This window comes from Alligator mississippiensis, chromosome 4, assembly GCF_030867095.1.
Source record: "Alligator mississippiensis isolate rAllMis1 chromosome 4, rAllMis1, whole genome shotgun sequence".
NCBI classification, from domain to species: domain Eukaryota; kingdom Metazoa; phylum Chordata; order Crocodylia; family Alligatoridae; genus Alligator; species Alligator mississippiensis.
Window position 1 is genome coordinate 252,470,399 of NC_081827.1, and position 20,531 is coordinate 252,490,929.

Below are 20,531 nucleotides of genomic sequence, written 5' to 3' on the forward strand. Positions count from 1 at the left end.
AGAGCTCTGTCTATTTGCTGTTGATCTCCCCCGATGAGCTTGTAGGCAGCCACCAGGTCCCCCCTCAGCCTCCTCTTGCCGAGGCTGAACAGGTTCAGGTCCCTTGGTCTCTCCTCATAGGGCCTGTCCTGCTGCCCTCTCACCAAGCAGGTGGCCCTCCTCTGAACCCTCTCCAGGCTGGCCACATCCCTTGTGAAGTGCGGCACCCAATACTGGACACAGTACTCCAACTGTGGCCTGACAAAAGTTGCATAGAGGGGGAGGATCACCTCTCTGGACTGGCTTGAGATGCACCTTTGGGTGCATGACAAGGTACGGCTGGCCTTGCTGGCTGCGGTCTGGCATTGTTGGCTCATGTTCATCTTGGAGTCAATAATGACTCCAAGATCCCTTTCCATCTCTGTGCTTTCGAGAGGGGAACTCCCCAGCCTGTGTGTGTGCTGTGGATGCCTTCTCCCCAGGTGCAGCACCCTGCATTTGTCTACGTTGAACCACATCCTATTCTCGTCTGCCCACTTTTGTAGTCTGTCTAAATCTAGTTGCAGCCTCTCTCTCCCTTCAAGTGTGTCCACCTTGCCCCACATCTTAGTGTCGTCAGCAAACTTGGACAGCATGCTTTCCACCCCCTCGTCCATATCGCTGATGAAGATGTTAAACAGTGAGGGCCCGAGGACCAAGCCCTGGGGGACCCCACTGCTCACATCTCGCCAGGTTGAGTACAACCCGTCCACCACCACGCTCTGTGTGCGCCCCATCAGCCCATATTTTACCCATCCAACTGTGCAGGAATCAATGCCGCAGTCGCTTAATTTATTGATGAGGATTGGGAGAGAGACACTGTCAAAGGCCTTCTTAAAGTCTAGAAAGACTACATCCACGGCGACACCATCATCCAAGGATTTAGTTACTTGGTCATAAAAGGTTGGTCTGGCAGGACCTGCCTTTGGTGAACCCATGCTGATTGCCCCTGAGCATGATCTCCCCTGCAACCTCCCACAGATGTGCTCCTTGATGATCCTCTCCGAGATCTTCCTGAGCACCGAGGTGAGGCTTATGGGCCTATAGTTACTTGGGTCCTCCTTCCTCCCCTTCTTGAAAATTGGGACATTAACCAGTTCCCAATCCCCCGGCACCTGGCCAGATGACCACAAATGCTCATACAGTCGGGCCAAAGGCTCTGTGATGACCCCTGCCAGCTCCCTCAGCACCCTTGGGTGGAGGGCATCTGGACCTGCAGATTTAAAAATGTCCAGCCCTTCCAGAGGATCCCTAACTACATCTGCACTGATTGAAGGCCTGACAGAGCTATCCCCAAGATTGTCCCTACCACTGGTAGGTGGGATATCCCGGTCCCTGTTCAGGAAAACAGAGACAAAGAAACTGTTAAAAATATCAGCTTTCTTGTCTGGCGTGACCACCAGATTGCCGTGTGTGTCTTGCAGGGGCCCTACATTGCCTGGTGCCCTCTTCTTGCTCCCAATGTACTTGAAAAAGGACTTTTTGTTGTCCTTCATCCTGGACGCTAGCCTGAGCTCCATGTCTGCCTTGGCCTTCCTAATAGCCCTCCAACACTCCCGGGCCAAGGAGGAGTACATGGATGTCTGTGCCTGTATTTTTGTACTTCATTGTGGCTGTGCAGGTGTCTGTGCAGGGATGTGTGTGTCTGTGTGTGAAAGAGAAAGAGAGAGACTCAAAGTCTGTATGTGTATCCGTGTGTGTCTAGGTATCCTTGTGTTCCCATGGATGTCTGTGCCTATATCTGTGTACTTCATCATGGCTGTGTATGTGTAAAAGTAGGGCTGTACACATTTAAATCTGTCTGTGTGTCTGTGTGTGTGTGTATTTTTAAGCAGAGCACACAGAGTTCCCAGGTGCAAGCGTTTTTACATCTGGCTCTCGTGATCCTTGCAAAAAAAGAGAAAGAAAACAATGCAAAACCTGCTTCAAAGCCATCACAACAACAACCACACACACAAACAAGGATCAGTAAAAAGAAGTAGGGGCATCTTTCTGGAGACACAAGGGATTGAACAAATTCCTCTTCTCAAAGGGAACACAGGAAAATCAGATTGGTACTAAATACTGAATACATTGGTGCCCCAAGGTGCGAAGGAATCCATCCGGTTGCCTGAGTCTAGTTTTCACTTCGAACCAGCATTTCAGTCTGTACTGCAGGAGTGGGCGAAATGCGGCCCAGGGGCCGGATGTGGCCCACCAGGCCATTCTATCTGGCCCGCAGGGTCCCTAAAAAATTTAGAAAATTAATATTCATCTGCTCTGGGCTGCCTGTCACATGGCCCTCGATGGCTTGCCGAAACTCATTAAGCGGCCCTCTGCCCAAAATAATTGCCCACCCTGCTGTACTGGGACCTATGAAACAAGGAATGGAAACTTCCAAGGGCAGGCAAAGTCAATGTGTATATTATGTGTGATTTATGCTGTAACGGTATTCATTTCAGAGGATTTCAACACGAAAAAAAAATCCTGGTGACAAACTTTTCTCTAGCAGATTAATTAGTTGCAGAGGATTTCATGGTTTAACAGGTATGATAATCAATATTTTTCATTTCACACCAGGAATGTTTGCTCGTTAATAGATTTACTCTTTTCAATAGTGTTGTTATTTTAAGTATATATCACCATAAACATAGGTTTTGCACAGCTTGATGGATTGTAAGTACATCTGAGCTCTATCACGCTATCAGGGATTTGCTGAAGATAACGGACAATGCTGGCAATAAAGGGGGTAATTTTATAGTCCCTTTTTCAGCTGCTTTCAAAAGTTTAGGTAACAGCCGCTGTGTTCACTTGGCAGCAATAGAGGCTGAAGGCCACCAGCTTTCCAAAGCACAGGTGCAGCAGTGATCATTTCCCCTCACACTGCCCCATCCATGGGCAGCCCCCAGGCCCGGAGGGAGGGAAAGAGACCACGTATAAAGCAGCGAAGGATGCGAACTGCCTGCGGAGATTGAGACATGGTTCTGCTCCTAGACCTGTCAACAATAGTGCTGGTTTTCACGTGGGCAAGAAGAGTTGAGTCTCGGCATGATTTGAAACCTGTGCAACCCCACTCAGGACAAGTCAATGGGACAACTTCTTTTGGAGGCCTCTGAAGATTTGTTGGAAGGAAATGGCTTTTGGTGACTCTAAACCTTGCTTGGTTTTGAACCGATGTCCTACAACTCCATCATCTCAAACCCGGTCCTTTGAGCAGGAGGTTGGACTAGATGTCCCTTCCAGCTCTACTTTGCCGTGATGCTATCCCCAAGTGGGATCCTCCAAAAAACAGGAGATGGAAAGGCACTGCTGCTTCCGATGGATTACTTGGCTTGCGTAACCTCTGGGAAGGCCCTTCTCTCAAAACCCCTTTCATCCAAAGATATTCAGTGCCTGACTGAGACAGAAAAAAATACAAATGTCGCACAAAGGTTGTGTCAGGTCCTGGATAAGGATTTGAAACTGCCACCCTGGGGAAAAAATGATAAATGGGTAAATGGTAGCACCATGATCAGCAAAGGAATCTATATTGTCACCTAATTAAAAATAGAGCAAAACCAATTTTTCACCACAGCAAAATGAAAACAACACATGCAATTAATTTACAGCAAATAAATTACACATCAAAATGCTGTAAAGTTAAAACATTCATCACTGCAGTCTGTCATGCTGTAGGAAAGCTGGGCTTTTACAAGAGACCAGAATTGCTCTTCTGGATTCCTCAAGCTTATTCTGATTCTTGTGAATCTCAAATCTGCCTGATAGGGACACTGAATAAAACAATACCAGATATAACATGTTACGGCCTTTCTGAGGCTGAGACAGACTGGTGGGAGGCCTGCATCGACTAATGGCACCCCACTCCCTCCCTTTTATTGCTCTTGTCTCATTGCTTTAATGTCACCAACATGGCTGGATTGATCCCATCAATAACAGGACTGGAAAAAAAAAACATTGCAATAATAATGGCATACTTTGCATTTCTAAAGTGCCTTGTTCTTTTCCTTGCTTTGAGCTTGTCAGAAAGGATGAGTTGAAGGGTAGGTGGATATTTATGGACAACCCTTGATATGATATATGATGTGATGTGATATGATATATGTTTTAGTGTAGGGACTTAGCACACAGAGCACCGCATGGCTGCCTACAGATACTAGTGTATATGTGACAAAATAAATAAAACTCATAATAAATATGAGGCTCTTGGAAAGCTTCAACAAATGCCCTGCCCTATTATCTCTGTTGTACAAATTGGGAGAACAGATGAAGGGCAGCACTTTCAACCCTGGGAGCCACAGCTAAGTCCCTACCTCTGGGTTTAGGAGCCTATCTTAAGGAAATGAAATTTGACAATACTGGTTTCAGTGGTTTCTCCAAGGTCACGGAGTGAGTTGGGGGCTGCCAGGAATATCCCTAATCCCTTCCTAGTATGTACAAAATCAATCGGTGCTGTTCATCCTGCAATGGGAGAACATGCCTTCCTGAGGTTGACTCTTTCTCTAGATAAACAGGTAGTCAGAGCTTATGTTTATCAGAGGCATAACCTCCAGGCAAAGGCAATACAGAAGTGCTTGTCTGTATAAAATGCAAGACAGTCAAGGGAATTTACAGAGAAAACACCCTTACAGTATGCCGTTCTGTAGAGGGACTTCCAGCTGAGTGCAGATGGCACTACTGAGTCCACTGCAGAAATGGTTGTTTGTGATAACTGCTATAGTATACAGCAGCGGGAGACGCCACCAAGGCTGTAGCGCTGCAAATTACAGGGAAGAGCAGGGGCAAAGTGTGCTCAGGCCCGCTCTCCCCTGGCTGCACAGGGGAGTGCAAAGCTAGATCCTCTTTGTGGGCACTATGGTATGTCCGTCCTGGGAGTATAGAGGCGCTCACCGGAGCGGTGTGACTCTATCCACCCCCCACCGCAGCATTGCACGGAGAAGGCACCGTCCAGCCCCGAGCGCCTCAAGCTTTCTGAACTCGCTGTGCAATGCAGTGAACCTGCTCTTTAATGGAACAGCTTTGGTATTTTCCTTTTCCCCCTCAAAGCAGGCTAATACTGTGAAGTGGTCATCTCTTTCCCCCATAATTATTAACAGCATAATAAGACGAAGCAGCCTTACTAACCCCGGAGAGTGTTTCATTTTCCTCACACGTTACAGATGCAGTTTGGTTCTGGCACCTTTAAGAGACCTTAGGGAAATCAATGACTTGGGGATTTAGGCCAAATCCTGGATCCAGCACACCGGTGTGTAACTAGACAGTGGGTGGAGGAGATCACCAGGGACTCATCTGGTGGTTTTTTTAGTAGACAAAGACTCCCTGACCCCTTATTCTCCTGTCTGAGATTAGGCACATCAGCAACAATAGCTGTCTCTCTCTGACAACTCAGCCCCCTGCAAAGGGCTCAGAATTCACCAGGGAAAATGGCAGGGAAGGGAAAGAAAAACCTTTGACAAATTCACGCTAGCATCTCTCGAGGTGTTGTGCCGCTGCTGCGGTAGCCGAGAGTAATAAGAATACTTTCAAGAAGCGGGTTTTAAACATTGTTAGGTTGGAAAAAAAAAATTTAAACCCCCCCCAAAAACCAAGCGTAAAAGTTATTAGAATGAATTGCAGCATATTGATGGAAACAAAGCCATCCTTTAGCTGTGCATGAGAGAGGGAAGGAGAGAGACGGAGGGAAATAAAATGCTGATCTGGACAGCCGGGATCAGACAGCCAACGAGCAGCCATAGAAACCTCCCTCTGTGTGCTCCACCACGCAGGAAGTAAACAGTTACCTAAACCCATTTTGCTGCCCACCTACTCAGTCAATAGCTTCACAGTGCTTCTTATTCCACTTAAGCTTCCTTAATGGTGCAGAGGCAGCTTTGATTGCCTTGTTGTCCGCCACATCCCTCTGGCAAATCATTACTTAAGGCCTATTCATTGAAGGTTCCTACTGCACTCTGAATGATCAGGAGCTGCTCATCAGCTGAGTGCCCCTGTGATTGCTTGTCACAGTGAGACTTCCCGTATCTTTTCCTGGCTAGAGATATTAAATACATCTCAAGTGATATAATTAACAGAACTTGGTTGATGAAGGCAGCGGGCAGATTCAGCCAGGGGTTGCCGATTTCTGTCCAGGAGGTAGCAAGTCTGCTGATCGGTAGGATGCTGCTGGCTGGGAAGAGGTGTGGCTCCGAGGACCCTAATCATCCATTTAAGGATTGAAAGGACCTACTCAAAGAACCTGACAATTCATTGCTCAGGTTGTTTGTGTAGGTGTCTGGGTTGCATTTAGATGGCGGCGTGTAACCAGTTTCCTGTACAAAGGCTCTTACCTTCCTCCTCTCTTTCTCCATCCTCAAGCTCCCTCTGGGCACCCCACTTCCTTCCAATCCATTCCACTTGTGTTAGCTATCATAGCACTCGTCTCCGTGAGAGACACGAATATGTTGAATCTGCATTTGTGAACCTCAAGTTATTTTCTGTTGAATCTGCTAGTGCCAATACACATACAGTTTTACTCCATGTTCACAATAAATTCACATCTACTCTTACTGTATGTGCACAATTCATCCTCCGCCTGCCAGTCAAGCAGCCCACATTTGTGGCTGTAGTCATTTATTTATGAAAGCCCTGGGACAAACATAAAAGCCTTTTTTTGCCATTCCCTTTAGAACTCACTCTCTGTTGGAGGAAAGGGGGAAAAAAGTACTGTAAGTGCTTGTTCTCTTCCTCTTCAAAAAAAGAAAAAGAAGAAAAAAGAAAGAAAGAAACTGTGCAAAGAGTTTTATCAGCAAAAGCAGCCCAGTGGAGAACACCCTGCATAACTGGATCTTGCTGCATTCATAGAGCCACAGCACTGAAAAGAGCCTCCCCTCCTTTTCTCACAATAGCTTATTTAGTATTCTCTGCGAGTGCTTTGGAAACACCCTCCTTTTCTTATATCAAATTCAGATCTACAAGCTCCGAGCAGAGCTCACTGCAAGAAGAAGCACCTGAAGAATAGAGTTTTTCTGTTTTCAAGACAGAAGCCAATACTTCTACTCAAAGTCTTCCTGTCTTTGTGGAAGACACTGGGTAGCACTGGACAGAACTGTGACTTTAATTAAATCATCAGACAAAGAGAGATTATGTATTTATGGAGATCATAACTGACCCTGACATGCTTGAGAAGGCACCAAGCCAAAGGCCAAATGGTTTTAGCTAGCTATAAAATTCAGTAATTGTCTTGAAATACAAAGTTGAAGACATTAAAAAAAAAAGACTCAGCATTCAAAAAGCAAAAGAATATTGCTGGGACCTGGGTTATTTCCTGGGCATGTTGTGCTCTTCCTAGCAAAATAAAATTTGATCTGAGCTTCTGAAGGCAGATTTCAACGACATCTGCAGTTCCTATAACACGCGGTCATTTTGGAATAGGCTGATATAGGGCTCATAGCAGAAACGAGTCCATTGGGCCTCAATCCGGAGAGAGACTCAGAGCCGGGGCACACAACATGTTTACCCACGGGCAAATAGAGGGAAGCAAACATACGTCACATCGTCCACTTCCAGTGCAATTTACTTGAACTAAATTAACATAGAATCGACTTGAATTAAATTAACATAGAATTAACCCAGAAAAAATGAGGTTACACTGTAAGTAAGTTGCACTGGTGCGAGTGTCATGTGTCTACAGCTTATCCCAGGCTGGCTGTTTGCTCAAGGCCAGACAGGGCCATCTGCTCCCCCACTCACTCATTAAGCACATGCTATAAGGGTATTTACCACCGGAGCTACCTAGGTGTGTCTGCTCCACATCCTATTGTCATTTATAGCAGCATAAAACACCCCCCTCTGCTACACAGGAGTAAACATGTCCTGTGTCCAGGTGCAAACGTGTCCTGTGTCCAGGTGCTAGGAATCAAATGGAGTTGAGAGGGATTAACCCTTACCAGGGCACACAGCAGTTAGCAAGACTAGGTACCATAATACAGAGAATATTCCTGCCAGGAGCATGCTGTGTCGGCATGGTGCATAGCCGTCTTGCCAGGGCAAGGACAGAACGGGCAAACTGATCCACTCCAGCTTGTTTCTATTGTGATCAGGGAAACAGGATGTTGTCTCCATTCTCCCAAAAGAAAAGAGATTGCCCCAAAAGAACTCTGAACCCCTATCATTCATGTCTCTTCCTAGCAGAAGCAACCCAGCAACACTTCAGACATGGATTGGTTTTCTGCTTGAGCCAAGAGGAAGGGCAATGCGTCTGCAGACCACACCACTCGACGCCCTCGTTGGGACCCAGCGGCCTTCAGGCTTGGGTTTTGACCATTGTGTGTAGCTTAAGCTGCGTGCTTAGCTTGAATTGTGGTTGAGACATGCGCCTGGTAAAAAAGAGCAGATGGAAAAATACTGAGCAATTATACACATACAATTTTGTCCCGCAACGCGGCACCGGAGATCTGTCACTTTGGAGCACACTTGATTAATTGAGTCTGTTCTGCATGCGAGGTGATGCAAGCTGCACTGCACCATGTGCTGTTGTGTACGTGGTGAGATGCATGTCAGCATGCAGAAAGTGGCAACAGTGTGCTTTTGAACTAAAGCACCTCCAACGTGTTGTAGTCCAAAAGCACGCCATCACCATTTTCTCAGCGCTGATGTGCATTTCGCCGCTTATACACCTGCATGTGCCAAAGCGCCCACCGCTGCGGTGCATGCACGTGTACAAATGCCCACTGTTCCCGGCTTAAAACAAATGGGGAAGCTGGCTAGCTAAATTGAATAAACAGGACTTGGGCAAAAGAGGAACAGTCAGAGCAAAACTTACCCCTACCGACATATGAAAAGATTACCTCAGAATAGAAAATTCCAGTTAAGGGTAACTGGAACTGGCAAGCATATTTGGCAAACAGAAGCAAGGTTATTAATATGCATGAGGAGGAAGGCTTAAGCTAATTTTATGTATTAAGAAATGCAAGCTATCTAGTATATAAAGAGAGGTGAAGGAGCATACCCTTCGGGACCCACTCCTGGAAGATCTGGTAACCGATCCCAGATTCAGAACCCAGACGAGAGAGTCGGGAACCCCGGACAAGAGCTCATGGACTGGCCATCCCGTGATGTCGTGTTTGTTAAATCTTGGGGTAATGAGCACGTTGTATTGCTTTTACCTAGCTACAGAATTAGAATTGTAACTGCTAAGGGCTTAACAAATTAGCTTATAGTTAAGAACAACCGTGTCTTAATCTCCATACCTGGTACAAGACCTGTAATAGCGTCGCTGGATGTAACACCCTGGCTCCACTCAGCAATGCCTTCAGTGGATCCTGTGCATTTGGGGAAACCAGAATCATGGTGGAAATTGTCCATATTGTGCTCCACTTTGCCTTCCAGTTTTCTGGCATGTGCCTACGCATAATGGGGACCCTGAATGTATCCCTCTATGCCGTAATGCTGTTGCTGGGGAGAGAAAGGTGTGGAAAAATAAGAGCGCCAGATGCTGTTTCCCACAAGCTTTGCAAAACTGTATACGGGGATTTAATGTCTTGGGTTGCCCCGATAACTTCCCGAGCTGCAGCATCTCATTTCTGGAACAGCAGGCAAACATACACACTTTGCATAAATACAATGCATGCAGTGCGGTCGTTTACTAGCCAGATAATCTCTTTAGTTTCATCGCAACAATAGACCAGCTCTGCAGGCTGGCGGAGAGGGGAGCAGAGCTCCGTCCCAAGCACCGAGGGGTACTGCACGTCACTCCTGAGTGACCCCACGGGGCAAGGGGTGTGTGGGGAAAGGACTGACATAATTCTGGGCATTTAAAGGTGGTAGGAAGGGAGGCAATAGCGAACAAGGGTCCCTGAATCTCCCTGAAAAGAGTGAGATCACTCCTCACGCGGATATTGGCCATACATCATTCATACATACAGCAGAAGCGGCTGGAAAATCCTACCGATAAAACCTGTTTTAAACGTCAGGTACAAAATATGGAGATAACATGCTGATGATACTTAGCGTGTCAAGATAATGTGTTATCTCAGGCCCCTTTTTCTACAGATGTTATAAATGCACATCAGCAATTCAGACGTGAGGAGTGATAGGCAATAAATGAAAGACAATTTAAGCCAACAGGCATCAGTCTCTCTGGGCACCTTCGCACTCAGGACAAGTGTTATGTTTGCCAGTGAATGCGCCAGGGGTTCATATCAGGAGGAGATAAGACAGACCATAAGAGGATAGAGTGGATTTAAACGCAGCATTGCTATTAAGAAAGTGCAGCTGGAGATGAAAGCAAAGAGAAAAGCAAGCACAGTGAGTGGGAAAAGTTAATGGATTTACACAGGTAGGAATAAGGTGTCTGACTAGAAAGGGTCCCCCAGCATGGCACACGGGTGGGGAAAGTTGGCGCAGATGATGTCTGGGTAGGGCAGTGGTTTAAAGGCATCAACCTGGGCATGGTTTGTAAGCACTAAATTCAAAAGAAAGATCAAGAGCTGCCACTAGCGGTGCCTTAGAAGCAGGTGGCGGGAGAGACTCTGTTACCTCAAAGTAATGTCCTAGATTTACCGTTTACTAATGGACCCCATGTTAATTAAAGGGAGATTTCAAAAGCATATATATTTTCCTGTCCAGATAATTAATCGATTTAGAATAAGATTGATGTAGTTAAGGGGTTTTATAATTACATTTTACATAGGGTAAAAACCAGAACATTTTAATAGACAAAGGCCTCGATGCTGCCAGGTGCTGTGCACCAGCTGAGAGGTGCTGAGTGGCCTGATTTCCCACAGCCCCACTCCTCTCTGCTGCTGAGGACTCAGCTCAGGACCGTCAAGGATGATGTCCTACGTTACTCCAGGAAGGACATCATCAAGGTAACAGCGCAGATTGTTTGCTCCAGAGCCGGGATATTCCTACAAGCAGCTCTTCTCTGCCATTAAAGGTGAGTTTCTTCTTCCTATTGGATTTTCTCTCTCTTTATTAGTGTTTTTTATTCCTCAGATCAGGTTGCGGTCACTGTGGCAATGGGCCAACTCTGCCATCATCCCTCCTCATCTTTATGATATTAATTGGATTTTCCATTTTGATCCAGATCCCTGGATCTTCACTGAAAGATGAATGTTTGATCTCATTCAAAATGGACTGAAGGGGAAAATGCAGAGCATCACCCTAGAAAATATTTTGCTCCTCAGATATTCATAGAATCACAAATGCCAGTATTAACATTTCCCTTCCTGCGCTCCAGGGGCCTGATTCTTCCACAGAAATCCCACCTCCCAGGCTGGACTTGGGCATTGCATTTTACATCTTCAGATCTCAAAGCACGCTACATTAGTGGAGGACAAGGACTCTCTCTCATTGCAAGTGCAGAGACTGAGGCACAGAATAAAGCACTTTGCCCAAAGTCAACGATAAATCACTGACGCAGGGAGGATTAGAGCCCAATTCCCCTGGCGTCAGAAAGTAGGGCTCTATACTAGGCTTGCTTTTAAAGAGGAATCTAAGTGAGGAAGCATCATTCTAGTGAGAAAGATGGATAGATCCTCTCTCACACGCATTCACATGCATTTTTCTTTTCCTTGCCTCTTTTGTACTTGTAGAGATGGCAGCATGACAACAGGATCTTTGATTCTCAGAACTTCACCCACTCCTGTTGTTTCTTGCTCCCTAGAAATCGGATTCATAATCCTTTGTGTGGGATGTCCTCATTGTCGTCATCTCCGCAGCGAGTAGCCAAGGTGCTCCAAACAGAGGATTATTGCCTCCGGCGGAAATCAGCAGCAGGAACAGGTGAGACTATGATGCCATAAAGATCCGGAATGTGTCTAAAGTTTGCAATAATCACAAGAAAAGAAAATCCCCGAGACTGGAAAATGTGTCATTGAAATAATTTCTCTAAGCTCTGTTAGTTATCGACGTTTCTGACTATGCTACCCTACGTGCAGACCTCAGTGAGCTGTAATCTTGCTAGCTTGGGTACCGACAGCAGTGATGCTGTGGTGGTATGGGGCCACCTGCCTGAAGAGGCACCCAGGGCCCCAGAGCGGCTCATACAGCCCATGCCCTATTGCGTGTATCTACGCTGCTTCTGGAAATTGAGGTACCCAGATTAAAGGTAGTCCACCCTGAGAAGTTTAAGTTTGTTTCCCCCCTTTTAGTGAAAGATGGGGTATGGACATGACTTCAGGAGCTTGGATTTTAAGGAAAGCCTGTAGGTGTGTTGGGGGTCACTCCTCCCCGGGTGGAGCACTTTACATTTCTCAACGTTGAACTTCATCTGGGTGTCGTCCGCCCAATCTCTCTAGGTCTGCACGTAACTGCAGCCTATCTTCAAGTGTGACCGCACTCCCCCATAGCTTGGTGCTATCTGCGCACTTGGCCAGTGAGCTCTTCACCCCCACATCCAAATCGTTAATGAAGCAGTTGAAAAGTACAGGACTGAGCACCAGCTCTTGCGGGACAGAGCTGCCCACTTCTCGCCAGGATGATGCAGATCCGTTGACTACGACTCTCTGGGTCCTATCTTGCAACCAGTTTCTCACTCACCTGACTGTCTCGGAGTTAAGCCCACAATTTAAGCCTCCAGTTTTCTCACGAGGACATCGTGGGCATTTTGGAAATCTAGGTCTACAACGTCAACCTGCTCTCTCGTGTCCAGGTGGCAAGTTACTCAGACTCATATCTGTCTGCAGCATGGTTGCCTGTTCATTGGAAACTGGAATGAAACCACTGACTGTTTTCACCTACTACACCAGGTGAAACTAGTGGGGTCGGACTCGATGATCTATTGAGGTCCCTTCCGACCCTAAATCTATGAATCTATGAACCACACCACAACCAGCTATAACAACCTTCATAGCTCCTGATCTGAAATGGACCAGAGCCACTACCCTTGGTGAAAGGATCTACAGGCCACTGATAATTTCCTGACTCACCTCATCTTTAGTAAATCGTTAAAAAAACCTCACACTTCCAATCATTCAGATGTCATCCATCTGGGGTTTCTTCTCCATCTTTTCCTTACAAGATCAAATAATTTATAAAGCCATCACTACTTTTCCCCAAAGGACTAAGTCTTGACAACCCTTGACCCACGGCAGGTTTGCAAGTATAGCAGTATGCTTACAAACTGCTCTCCTTTCATAAACAGAGCTGCTGTTGTGTGTCAAGCTTGTTACCACAATGAGGATTGTTTAGTAGCTGTCAATACTGTAATCTGATTTATACAAGCTGCGTTCTTTCCTTCCCTGCCCATAAATGAGTGCTAACAAGTTCTGAACCTCAACTAACTCTTGCACTTCAAGAGGGATGTGGATAACCTGGAAAAGGTCCAGAGAAGGGCCACTCGTATGGTCAAGGGCTTGCAGGCCAAGCCCTATGAGGAGAGACTGGGGCACCTGGACCTTTTCAGCCTCTGCAAGAGAAGGTTGAGAGGTGACCTTGTGGCCGCCTATAAATTCATCACGGGGGCACAGAAGGAGATTGGTGAGGTTTTATTCACCAAGGCACCCCCGGGGGTTACAAGAAACAATGGCCACAAGCTAGCAGAGAGCAGATTTAGACTGGACATTAGGAAGAACTTCACAGTTCGAGTGACCAAGGTCTGGAACGGGCTCCCAAGGGAGGTGGTGCTCTCCCCTACCCTGGGGGTCTTCAAGAGGAGGTTAGATGAGCATCTAGCTGGGGTCATCTAGACCCAGCACTCTTTCCTGCCTGTGCAGGGGGTCGGACTCAATGATCTATTGAGGTCCCTTCCGACCCTAACATCTATGAATCTATGAATAATCCCAAATTGCAGGATAACTGCAATGAAAGCACGTCAGCTTCATTGGTGAGGTTGGGGATGGAGTTGAGACAATGCAAAACGGCACTTTTGTTTTATTTTTTAAACTGTTTGTATCTGGTGGTGCTGACTGTGTGATGAACAGTTACATACTACCTAGGAATAAGTTCTCAAGTTAATTTTTGTAAATGAATGACATTTTAGTTAATCTGTAAAAAAAAAAAAAAAAAAAGTGAATTTGTTTGCTTGCAGTAAGAAGATCACTAATACTGCACAGCAATGTGTCTTTAAATAAAAACTGAGTTTATGCAAATGTCCCAGCCTAGAGATCATAGAAAATGAGGGTTGAAGGGACCTCAGGAGGTCACATCTAGTCCAACCCCCTGCTCCAAGCAGGACCAGCCCCAACTACATCATCCCAGACAAGGCTTTGTCTACCGGGGTCTTAAACACCTCCAAGGATGGAGGCTGCACCACCACTCTGAGTAACCTATTCCAGTGCTTTACTACCCTCCTAGTGAGAAAGTTTTTCCCAATATACCTCAACTTCCCTTGCTGCAGCTTGAGCCCATTGCTCCTTGTCCTGTCGTCTGCCCCCACTGAGACCAGGATGTACAGAACAACAGCCAGTCTTTAGCTGGAGATGAAGGTCAGGCTACCGCAAGTGATTTTCAAGAGCTGATCTTGAAACCTGTTTAGACCCTGGAGAATTTCTGTAGCGCACACGGGGAGAAGTTAGATTTTGTTCTCCGAGATGAAGCTGTCATGCTACAAGCATGTGAATTTTGTTATATCTGACCTTCTTGACCCAAATGTCATTACTTATGGCTTCAAAATTCTCTCACCATGACACGCTGCCGGTGATGTGACAATTATGTGGCATTGTGATTTGATGCATCCAGGAAAAGGTCTTGCTGATTATCAAGTTTACTTATAGGAGTGTATGGAGAACCGACACAAGCCCTCAATACTCAGTAAAGGGCGCCTCCTAGAATATGAATCAACCTTGTCAAAACTTCATAAAGACCGGAGCCAGCATGAAGCTGTGTGATTTGGGGAAAGATGCTGGATTTTCCCGTCATACGGTTGATCCAGTTGGGAAACAGGGAAAGGAGCAAGAGCATCAGTAAAGAGACAGATCTTGCCTCTGAGCTACCATTTCCTAGGTCAATACAGGCCAATATTATTTTCCCGCTGATAAATAAAGGGACCATCCAGTCTGTCAATATTTGGCTGTTCTTCCATTCTTAAGTCCAGCTTTTTAATGATTATTTTTAAGGGCATTTGCTGTGAAAAATATATTACAAGGAGACTAAGTTCAGAAGTGTTCTAGTTATCAGCAGAACAGGGTTGGATCACCCACCCATAGCGTAAGCCGACCATAATCCACACCCTACCCTTCTTCCCTCCTCTGACCTGGAGAAACTGTAGTAGCAAGAAGAGTTTCTTTTCTGCAAAATGCTCAGTTCTTGACCTTTCTGCCAATGCTGCCAAGTGGCAAAGATGGATTTTGTGACATGGACATCTGTCCGCTAGGAACCAGACTGAGAATCACTCATTCAATTCACATACATCAATGAACAACCCTCTGGTGATAGCAGCTTTCAGCCATGAGCAACTTACACCAAATTCAAGCCAGCAGCCTATCAAGAATCACATCTAACCTTTGCTGCACTGCTGCCTACATGGAAGACATTGCTGTCCCAAACCCCTTACGTTAGCTCATCAAAATATGAACTACTGTGTCTAAAATGATCTATACATGCAAAACAAGGGAACTCACCAAAATGAGATAGACCTCAGAGGTTCCTGTTTGTGCTCCGTCAGCATACAGAAAAGGAGGGGATACCTGACAAAAAAGAAAAGATGTCACATTTAAAAGTGAAAGTAAGGGAGCCAGTGGGAGATCACTGAGGCCCAGAGCTCAGGAGGATTAAAAAAAATGCTTAGATGGACAACGGGAACATCCACAATGAGATTAGGCAGGGTTAGCAGTATTAAAGGAAGCCTTCAAGCTTTGGGGAAAACCCCCCCAAACCAACCAACTAAGAAAGCCCCTACTAGCTCATGAAGCAGAAGGCAAGGCAGCGGGGCACCTTAGAGACTAACTCATTCAGGGAGACATGAGCTTTCACAGGCAACCTACATCACCAGATGCATTGCACTGTTGACTCGTATTTGGCTTGTGCCACGACCCCCAGCTCCTTTTCTGTGACCTGTCCAGCCCTTGTTTATTATATGATGCATGCTACAGCGTCCACCTGGGACGCAAGCATCTCGGAGTAAAGGAAAAACCCTTTCATGTGGATGTCAAGAGCTGGTACCCCTATGCCGACGTAGAGATCCAATAACACATAGGAATGGCATTGCCAAACACCCATTGAACTCCCTTCTCCCCATGCACCCTGCATTCAGCTTTTGAAAACCTGAAGCAGCAGTAAATCTTTCTAACTGTTAGGGGTTCATTTTGCTAAAGCATTATCCATCTTAGCATCATGTCTGATTTCTGAATGAGATTGACTCAGTCAGTAGGAGCAGGCCTATAACTTATACTGCTTCTCATTTCCTGAAGCGCTGGAATTGTGCTTCTCCCTAATGTTATTTTATTAAGATGTGATTTGTCATCATATTGCTGAAAACAAGATAAAATGCAGGGTAATTAAATTTCTTATTTAACTCGATGAGCATCTGCTTTCTGTAGTCATATTTTTTAAGCAGCACCTTTGTAGTAGTTACTCAGTCTCTGGTCATAATAATATTTGTTATGATCAAAACAGGCAAATAAAGTACCAGAAATAAGTAACCACGTTATGGCATCTAGTACCATATAATTTATAATAATACATGTATTCAACAGCTTCTACCCCAAGTTTCCAACAAGGCTTTACAATGCCCTGATCTTTCAAACAGCTACGACAATGCATGATACCTGCTGCTACAAGCAGTCCTTTTGACATCAATGAGATGGACCGGTAGCAGTAGGAAGCACATGTGACAGCAGGATCTGGCCCGTCCTTCACAGATATACAAACTCAGGTTCCCTTTGCTGACATCTTAATGAGCAGACTTCGATTTCTAGTGAACGGGGTTTGGCTCTGACTGAGCGCATCACTTTATTCAAGGGACAAGCTTAAACATAGGCTTAACCCCCAAGATGTGCTAATAACTTACTGAAGTCCTTGGGATACTAGAACATGTTCAAAATTGAACTCATGCTTAAGCGCTTTGCTTGAGAGGTGGATAAGTGCTGAGCCATAGGACTGTGTTATTGGTTCACTGCTGACCACAGGGATGACAGCCACGTACCGGGTCCTCCTTTATTATTAGTGAAGCATCGACTGCTTGCTTACTGCTGTACAAAGTGCAGCAGAGGTGGGCACGTTTCATGGATGAAGTATATCAGTCACTAGCTTTAGTTCTGGAAGAGCCTTTGTAGCAGGCTTCACCTACTGCCAGTCGGCGAAGCCCCACGAATAGTTCATCTTCTGGAGCAGACCCTTGGGCCCTAACACTGTTTGGATCACACACAGTATTACTGACTGCCATGTTCTTCTCAGGGCTCCTTACTTCTCCCTTTCTCTGTGACACTCCCCATATCAGCTCTCCCCTAACAGTCACAAAACTGTCTCCTTCTCAGTTTCCTATCCTGACTATTGATTCACCCCACTCTGCTTGACCTATAACTGCCCTGCATGCTCAGCATGTCTGGAGAGTGCTTTGAGATCCTCCGATGAGAAACATTACTGCGGTGCAATGCAGAAGCACTATTAATATTGCATTGATGGTTAATTATTTAGTGTAGGTGACCTTTGAGGCTGCCGCCTAAAGGACTTCTCTGGATAGCTGGGTGATGGGCCCTGATTATCTGGGTCTTTCCCACCCCAAGAAGACTAAACTGCAACAGGCCGGGGCTATGGCCAGAATTTAATCAATAGGAGCCTCAAGTTGGGCTCAAAAGGTCAAGACTTCAGCAATAGATAAGTTGTTTGAGCTTGAAAATGAGGCCCCTAATATAAAATAGATTTGGGAACCCAACTTTTAAATTTTTTTTCCAAGATATTGGTCTATCCTTTCACCAGTGGTGCAACACATAACAGCTAAGAGACTGGTTTTACAGCACCAGTGCAACAAAAGCATAGCAGCACAAAGATCACTGTGGCTGCATGGGCTGCAGTTCTCAGCTGAAAGTGCAAGTAGGAACCTTGTTGAGGCAGGTGGAAGCTGGAAAAGACAGGCTATAATCTTTTTGAGGGGTTATACTGTAAGCAGAAGCAGGAAGATTTCTGTGCGCTAGAAAGATCCAGGATACTACAGTATCTTCAAAAAGGAGGGGGCAGCCCATTTTCTTTTCATTGGGTGGTGCAATGTCGGGAAGAACTGTCCACCAAGACAGCTGTCAATGTGGAGGAAGAGAGAGAGAGAGAGAGAGAGATCAACAGCCCTGTGCATATAAAGTACTCACAGCAAGCTGCAGGAAACGCTGCACGGCTCTCCCAGTTCAGGGTATTGGGATTCGTCAAATCTATTGTGCGTTCAGTGCTCAGCATCTGGTGGTACAAGAGAGATGGAGACAACGGGGAAGAATTTGGAGAAGACCAACAAGAACAGGTGTAGCCAGAGGGAAGTGAGTTAGGGGAGACAGATCTGAGCTGCTATGTTCAGCTTCAGATGAAAATCCCCAACTTTCTCAACAATTCGGGCTACTGGGGTTTGACACCCTGGTTCCACCCCTTCAGGAAATGGGCCCGAAACGCGGATCCAAGCATGACTCTGAAGGCTGTGGGATGAGGAGTGTAGGCTGCTGACCCACTTAAAAGTCCAAGAAACCCTAATGTCACCCTGAGAGCCTGGAGCAAACCCTTTCCATCAGGACTCAGCTTATTATCTGAGCACAGAACAAAGCTATTCCCTCAACCAAAGCAGGGTCCCAAGAGGCCTTTCCTTTTCCAGCTCTTCCCCTAGTCCCAAGGGCTAATAAAGCTCTCCTCCTCCCTTTCCCCGAGTGATTCACTGTAAATCACTTGATCAGTCTCTGCTGGGAGATAGCTGGTCTGGGGACATGAGGTTGGGTCCAGCTCTCCTTAAAGGTTCAGGTAAAGCTTCAGCTCAACGGTTGCAGTCTGGGCCTATATTTATCTGTGAAAAAAGAGACAAAGTACAAATCTGAGTAACAGGATTAAATATTAACCAGTTAACTAGTCTATGCTGCAGTCAAGGGCAGACATACCTAGGATGGCCCTAAACTAGCTCGCTCAGGGGCCGATAACAGTAGATGGAGCTCGGGGCGGGGGGCGTAAAATGAGTACCCATCAGTCATACTCTCACTCCTCGAGGTAGAAAGTTTAAAGATACAAAATTATGCAAGGATCACCTAGTCCAACTTGTAGGTCCACCTGAGTGACCTACAGTCAGAAGAGTGACTGCCTCATTGGCATGCTCTAGGAGGAAACATGAGGATTGTCTCCAAGTATCTCAAAGGTGCAAAAGAGGGGAGTCTTCAAGGTTGTTTCAGGGCAAGGGACAAAATGAGTAAAGGAAGGTTTAGGCAGGACATCACAGAGACTATCCAAGATCAGTTAATGATGTAACGTAGGAAGCTGTGGCAAGACTTCTTTAGGTCTCATCATCATGGCTGAGCTGACGCATGGGAATCAAAGATCAGTTAGATTGCAGAGCAGCCCTAAAATCACAAGTCCCTCCGATTTCAGAGAAAGGAGAATCCCCTTTAGCCACTAATAGCACAGGACCTCTGATACACAGCTCACCGCTTCTGATTTCACCTGGCAGAGGGCAGCCGTGACACACAACCGCCAGATCACTGCATGAAAGCAGGAGTGTAAGGACATTAGCTGCGTGTTAGCTGGCACACCTGCATGTGTACACAGTGGTGCATGTGTGTGAACTCGCCTGTGTCTCTCTGTGCATATCAGCATGTGTGCAGAAAGGTGGGGTGTACAATGCTGCCTGTTTGTGTCTGTGCATTTTGTGTGTGTTTTTATCCAATGAATGTGCGCGCATGCATAGAACGTGTGTGTGTGTGTGTGTGTGTGTGTGCATGTGCTATCCAGGTTGTAGCTGGATTGGTCTAAAGGAAAGGGCAATCGGGGCTTTTGGTAGCGGTGTGATATCTTACAAGATTTTTGCAAAAAAAAGTCTTTAATTGCAAGCTTTCAGGCACAAAAATCCTTCGACAGGCATCGGAGAGAAGATTGTAAAAGTGCTTCTGGGCAGAAATGTGTGTGCATGCACGTGTGTGTGTATGCATGCGCGTGCATGTGTATATATGGGTGCGCGTGCATGTGCATATGTGCATGTATATGCGTGTGCTTATGCACGTGTGTATGCACGTGCGTGTGTATATGTGTGCTTACACATGTGCACGCATGAGTGTGTGTGCGTGTGTATATGTGTGCGTGCATGTGTGCATACATGTATTGTGTGTGTGTGCACGTGTGTGCATGTATATGTGTGCGCGTGTGCACACCCTCTCTGCTAGAGGGACAAGTCGCAGCTTACCCGTTGCGTTATCCGTCTTCGGCCTGCCCCCGCTATTCTCTGCCTCGCGGCAATCTCAGCATTTTAATCAGGAAGTAATTTGGGGACGACCTTCTTCATTCGGAGGAGCAGAGAGAGGGTCGAAGAAGCACTAGCTCACGGTGCTGTCAGCGGTCCCTAATCCCGCGGTGCTGAGAGGCTGGGGAACGATGGGCCTCCACTTACCCTCCCTGCATTATACCCAATGTGGCTTCCACCGCCCGGCGGGCCCCACCACATCTCCCCCTCC

At 46.2% G+C, this 20,531-nt stretch overlaps 1 long non-coding RNA gene across 1 annotated transcript; it reads right to left on the bottom strand.

The window, feature by feature from the left end:
* Nucleotides 1-2,240: 2,240 nt before the first annotated feature.
* LOC109281341 (uncharacterized) lies at nucleotides 2,241-18,865 on the bottom strand. The gene is made up of 5 exons (XR_009462151.1): nucleotides 18,769-18,865; nucleotides 18,210-18,294; nucleotides 15,531-15,596; nucleotides 9,219-9,423; nucleotides 2,241-8,345 (listed from the first exon to the last, which is right to left on the bottom strand). It is a non-coding gene; the product is annotated as an uncharacterized LOC109281341 (long non-coding RNA).
* Nucleotides 18,866-20,531: the final 1,666 nt, after the last annotated feature.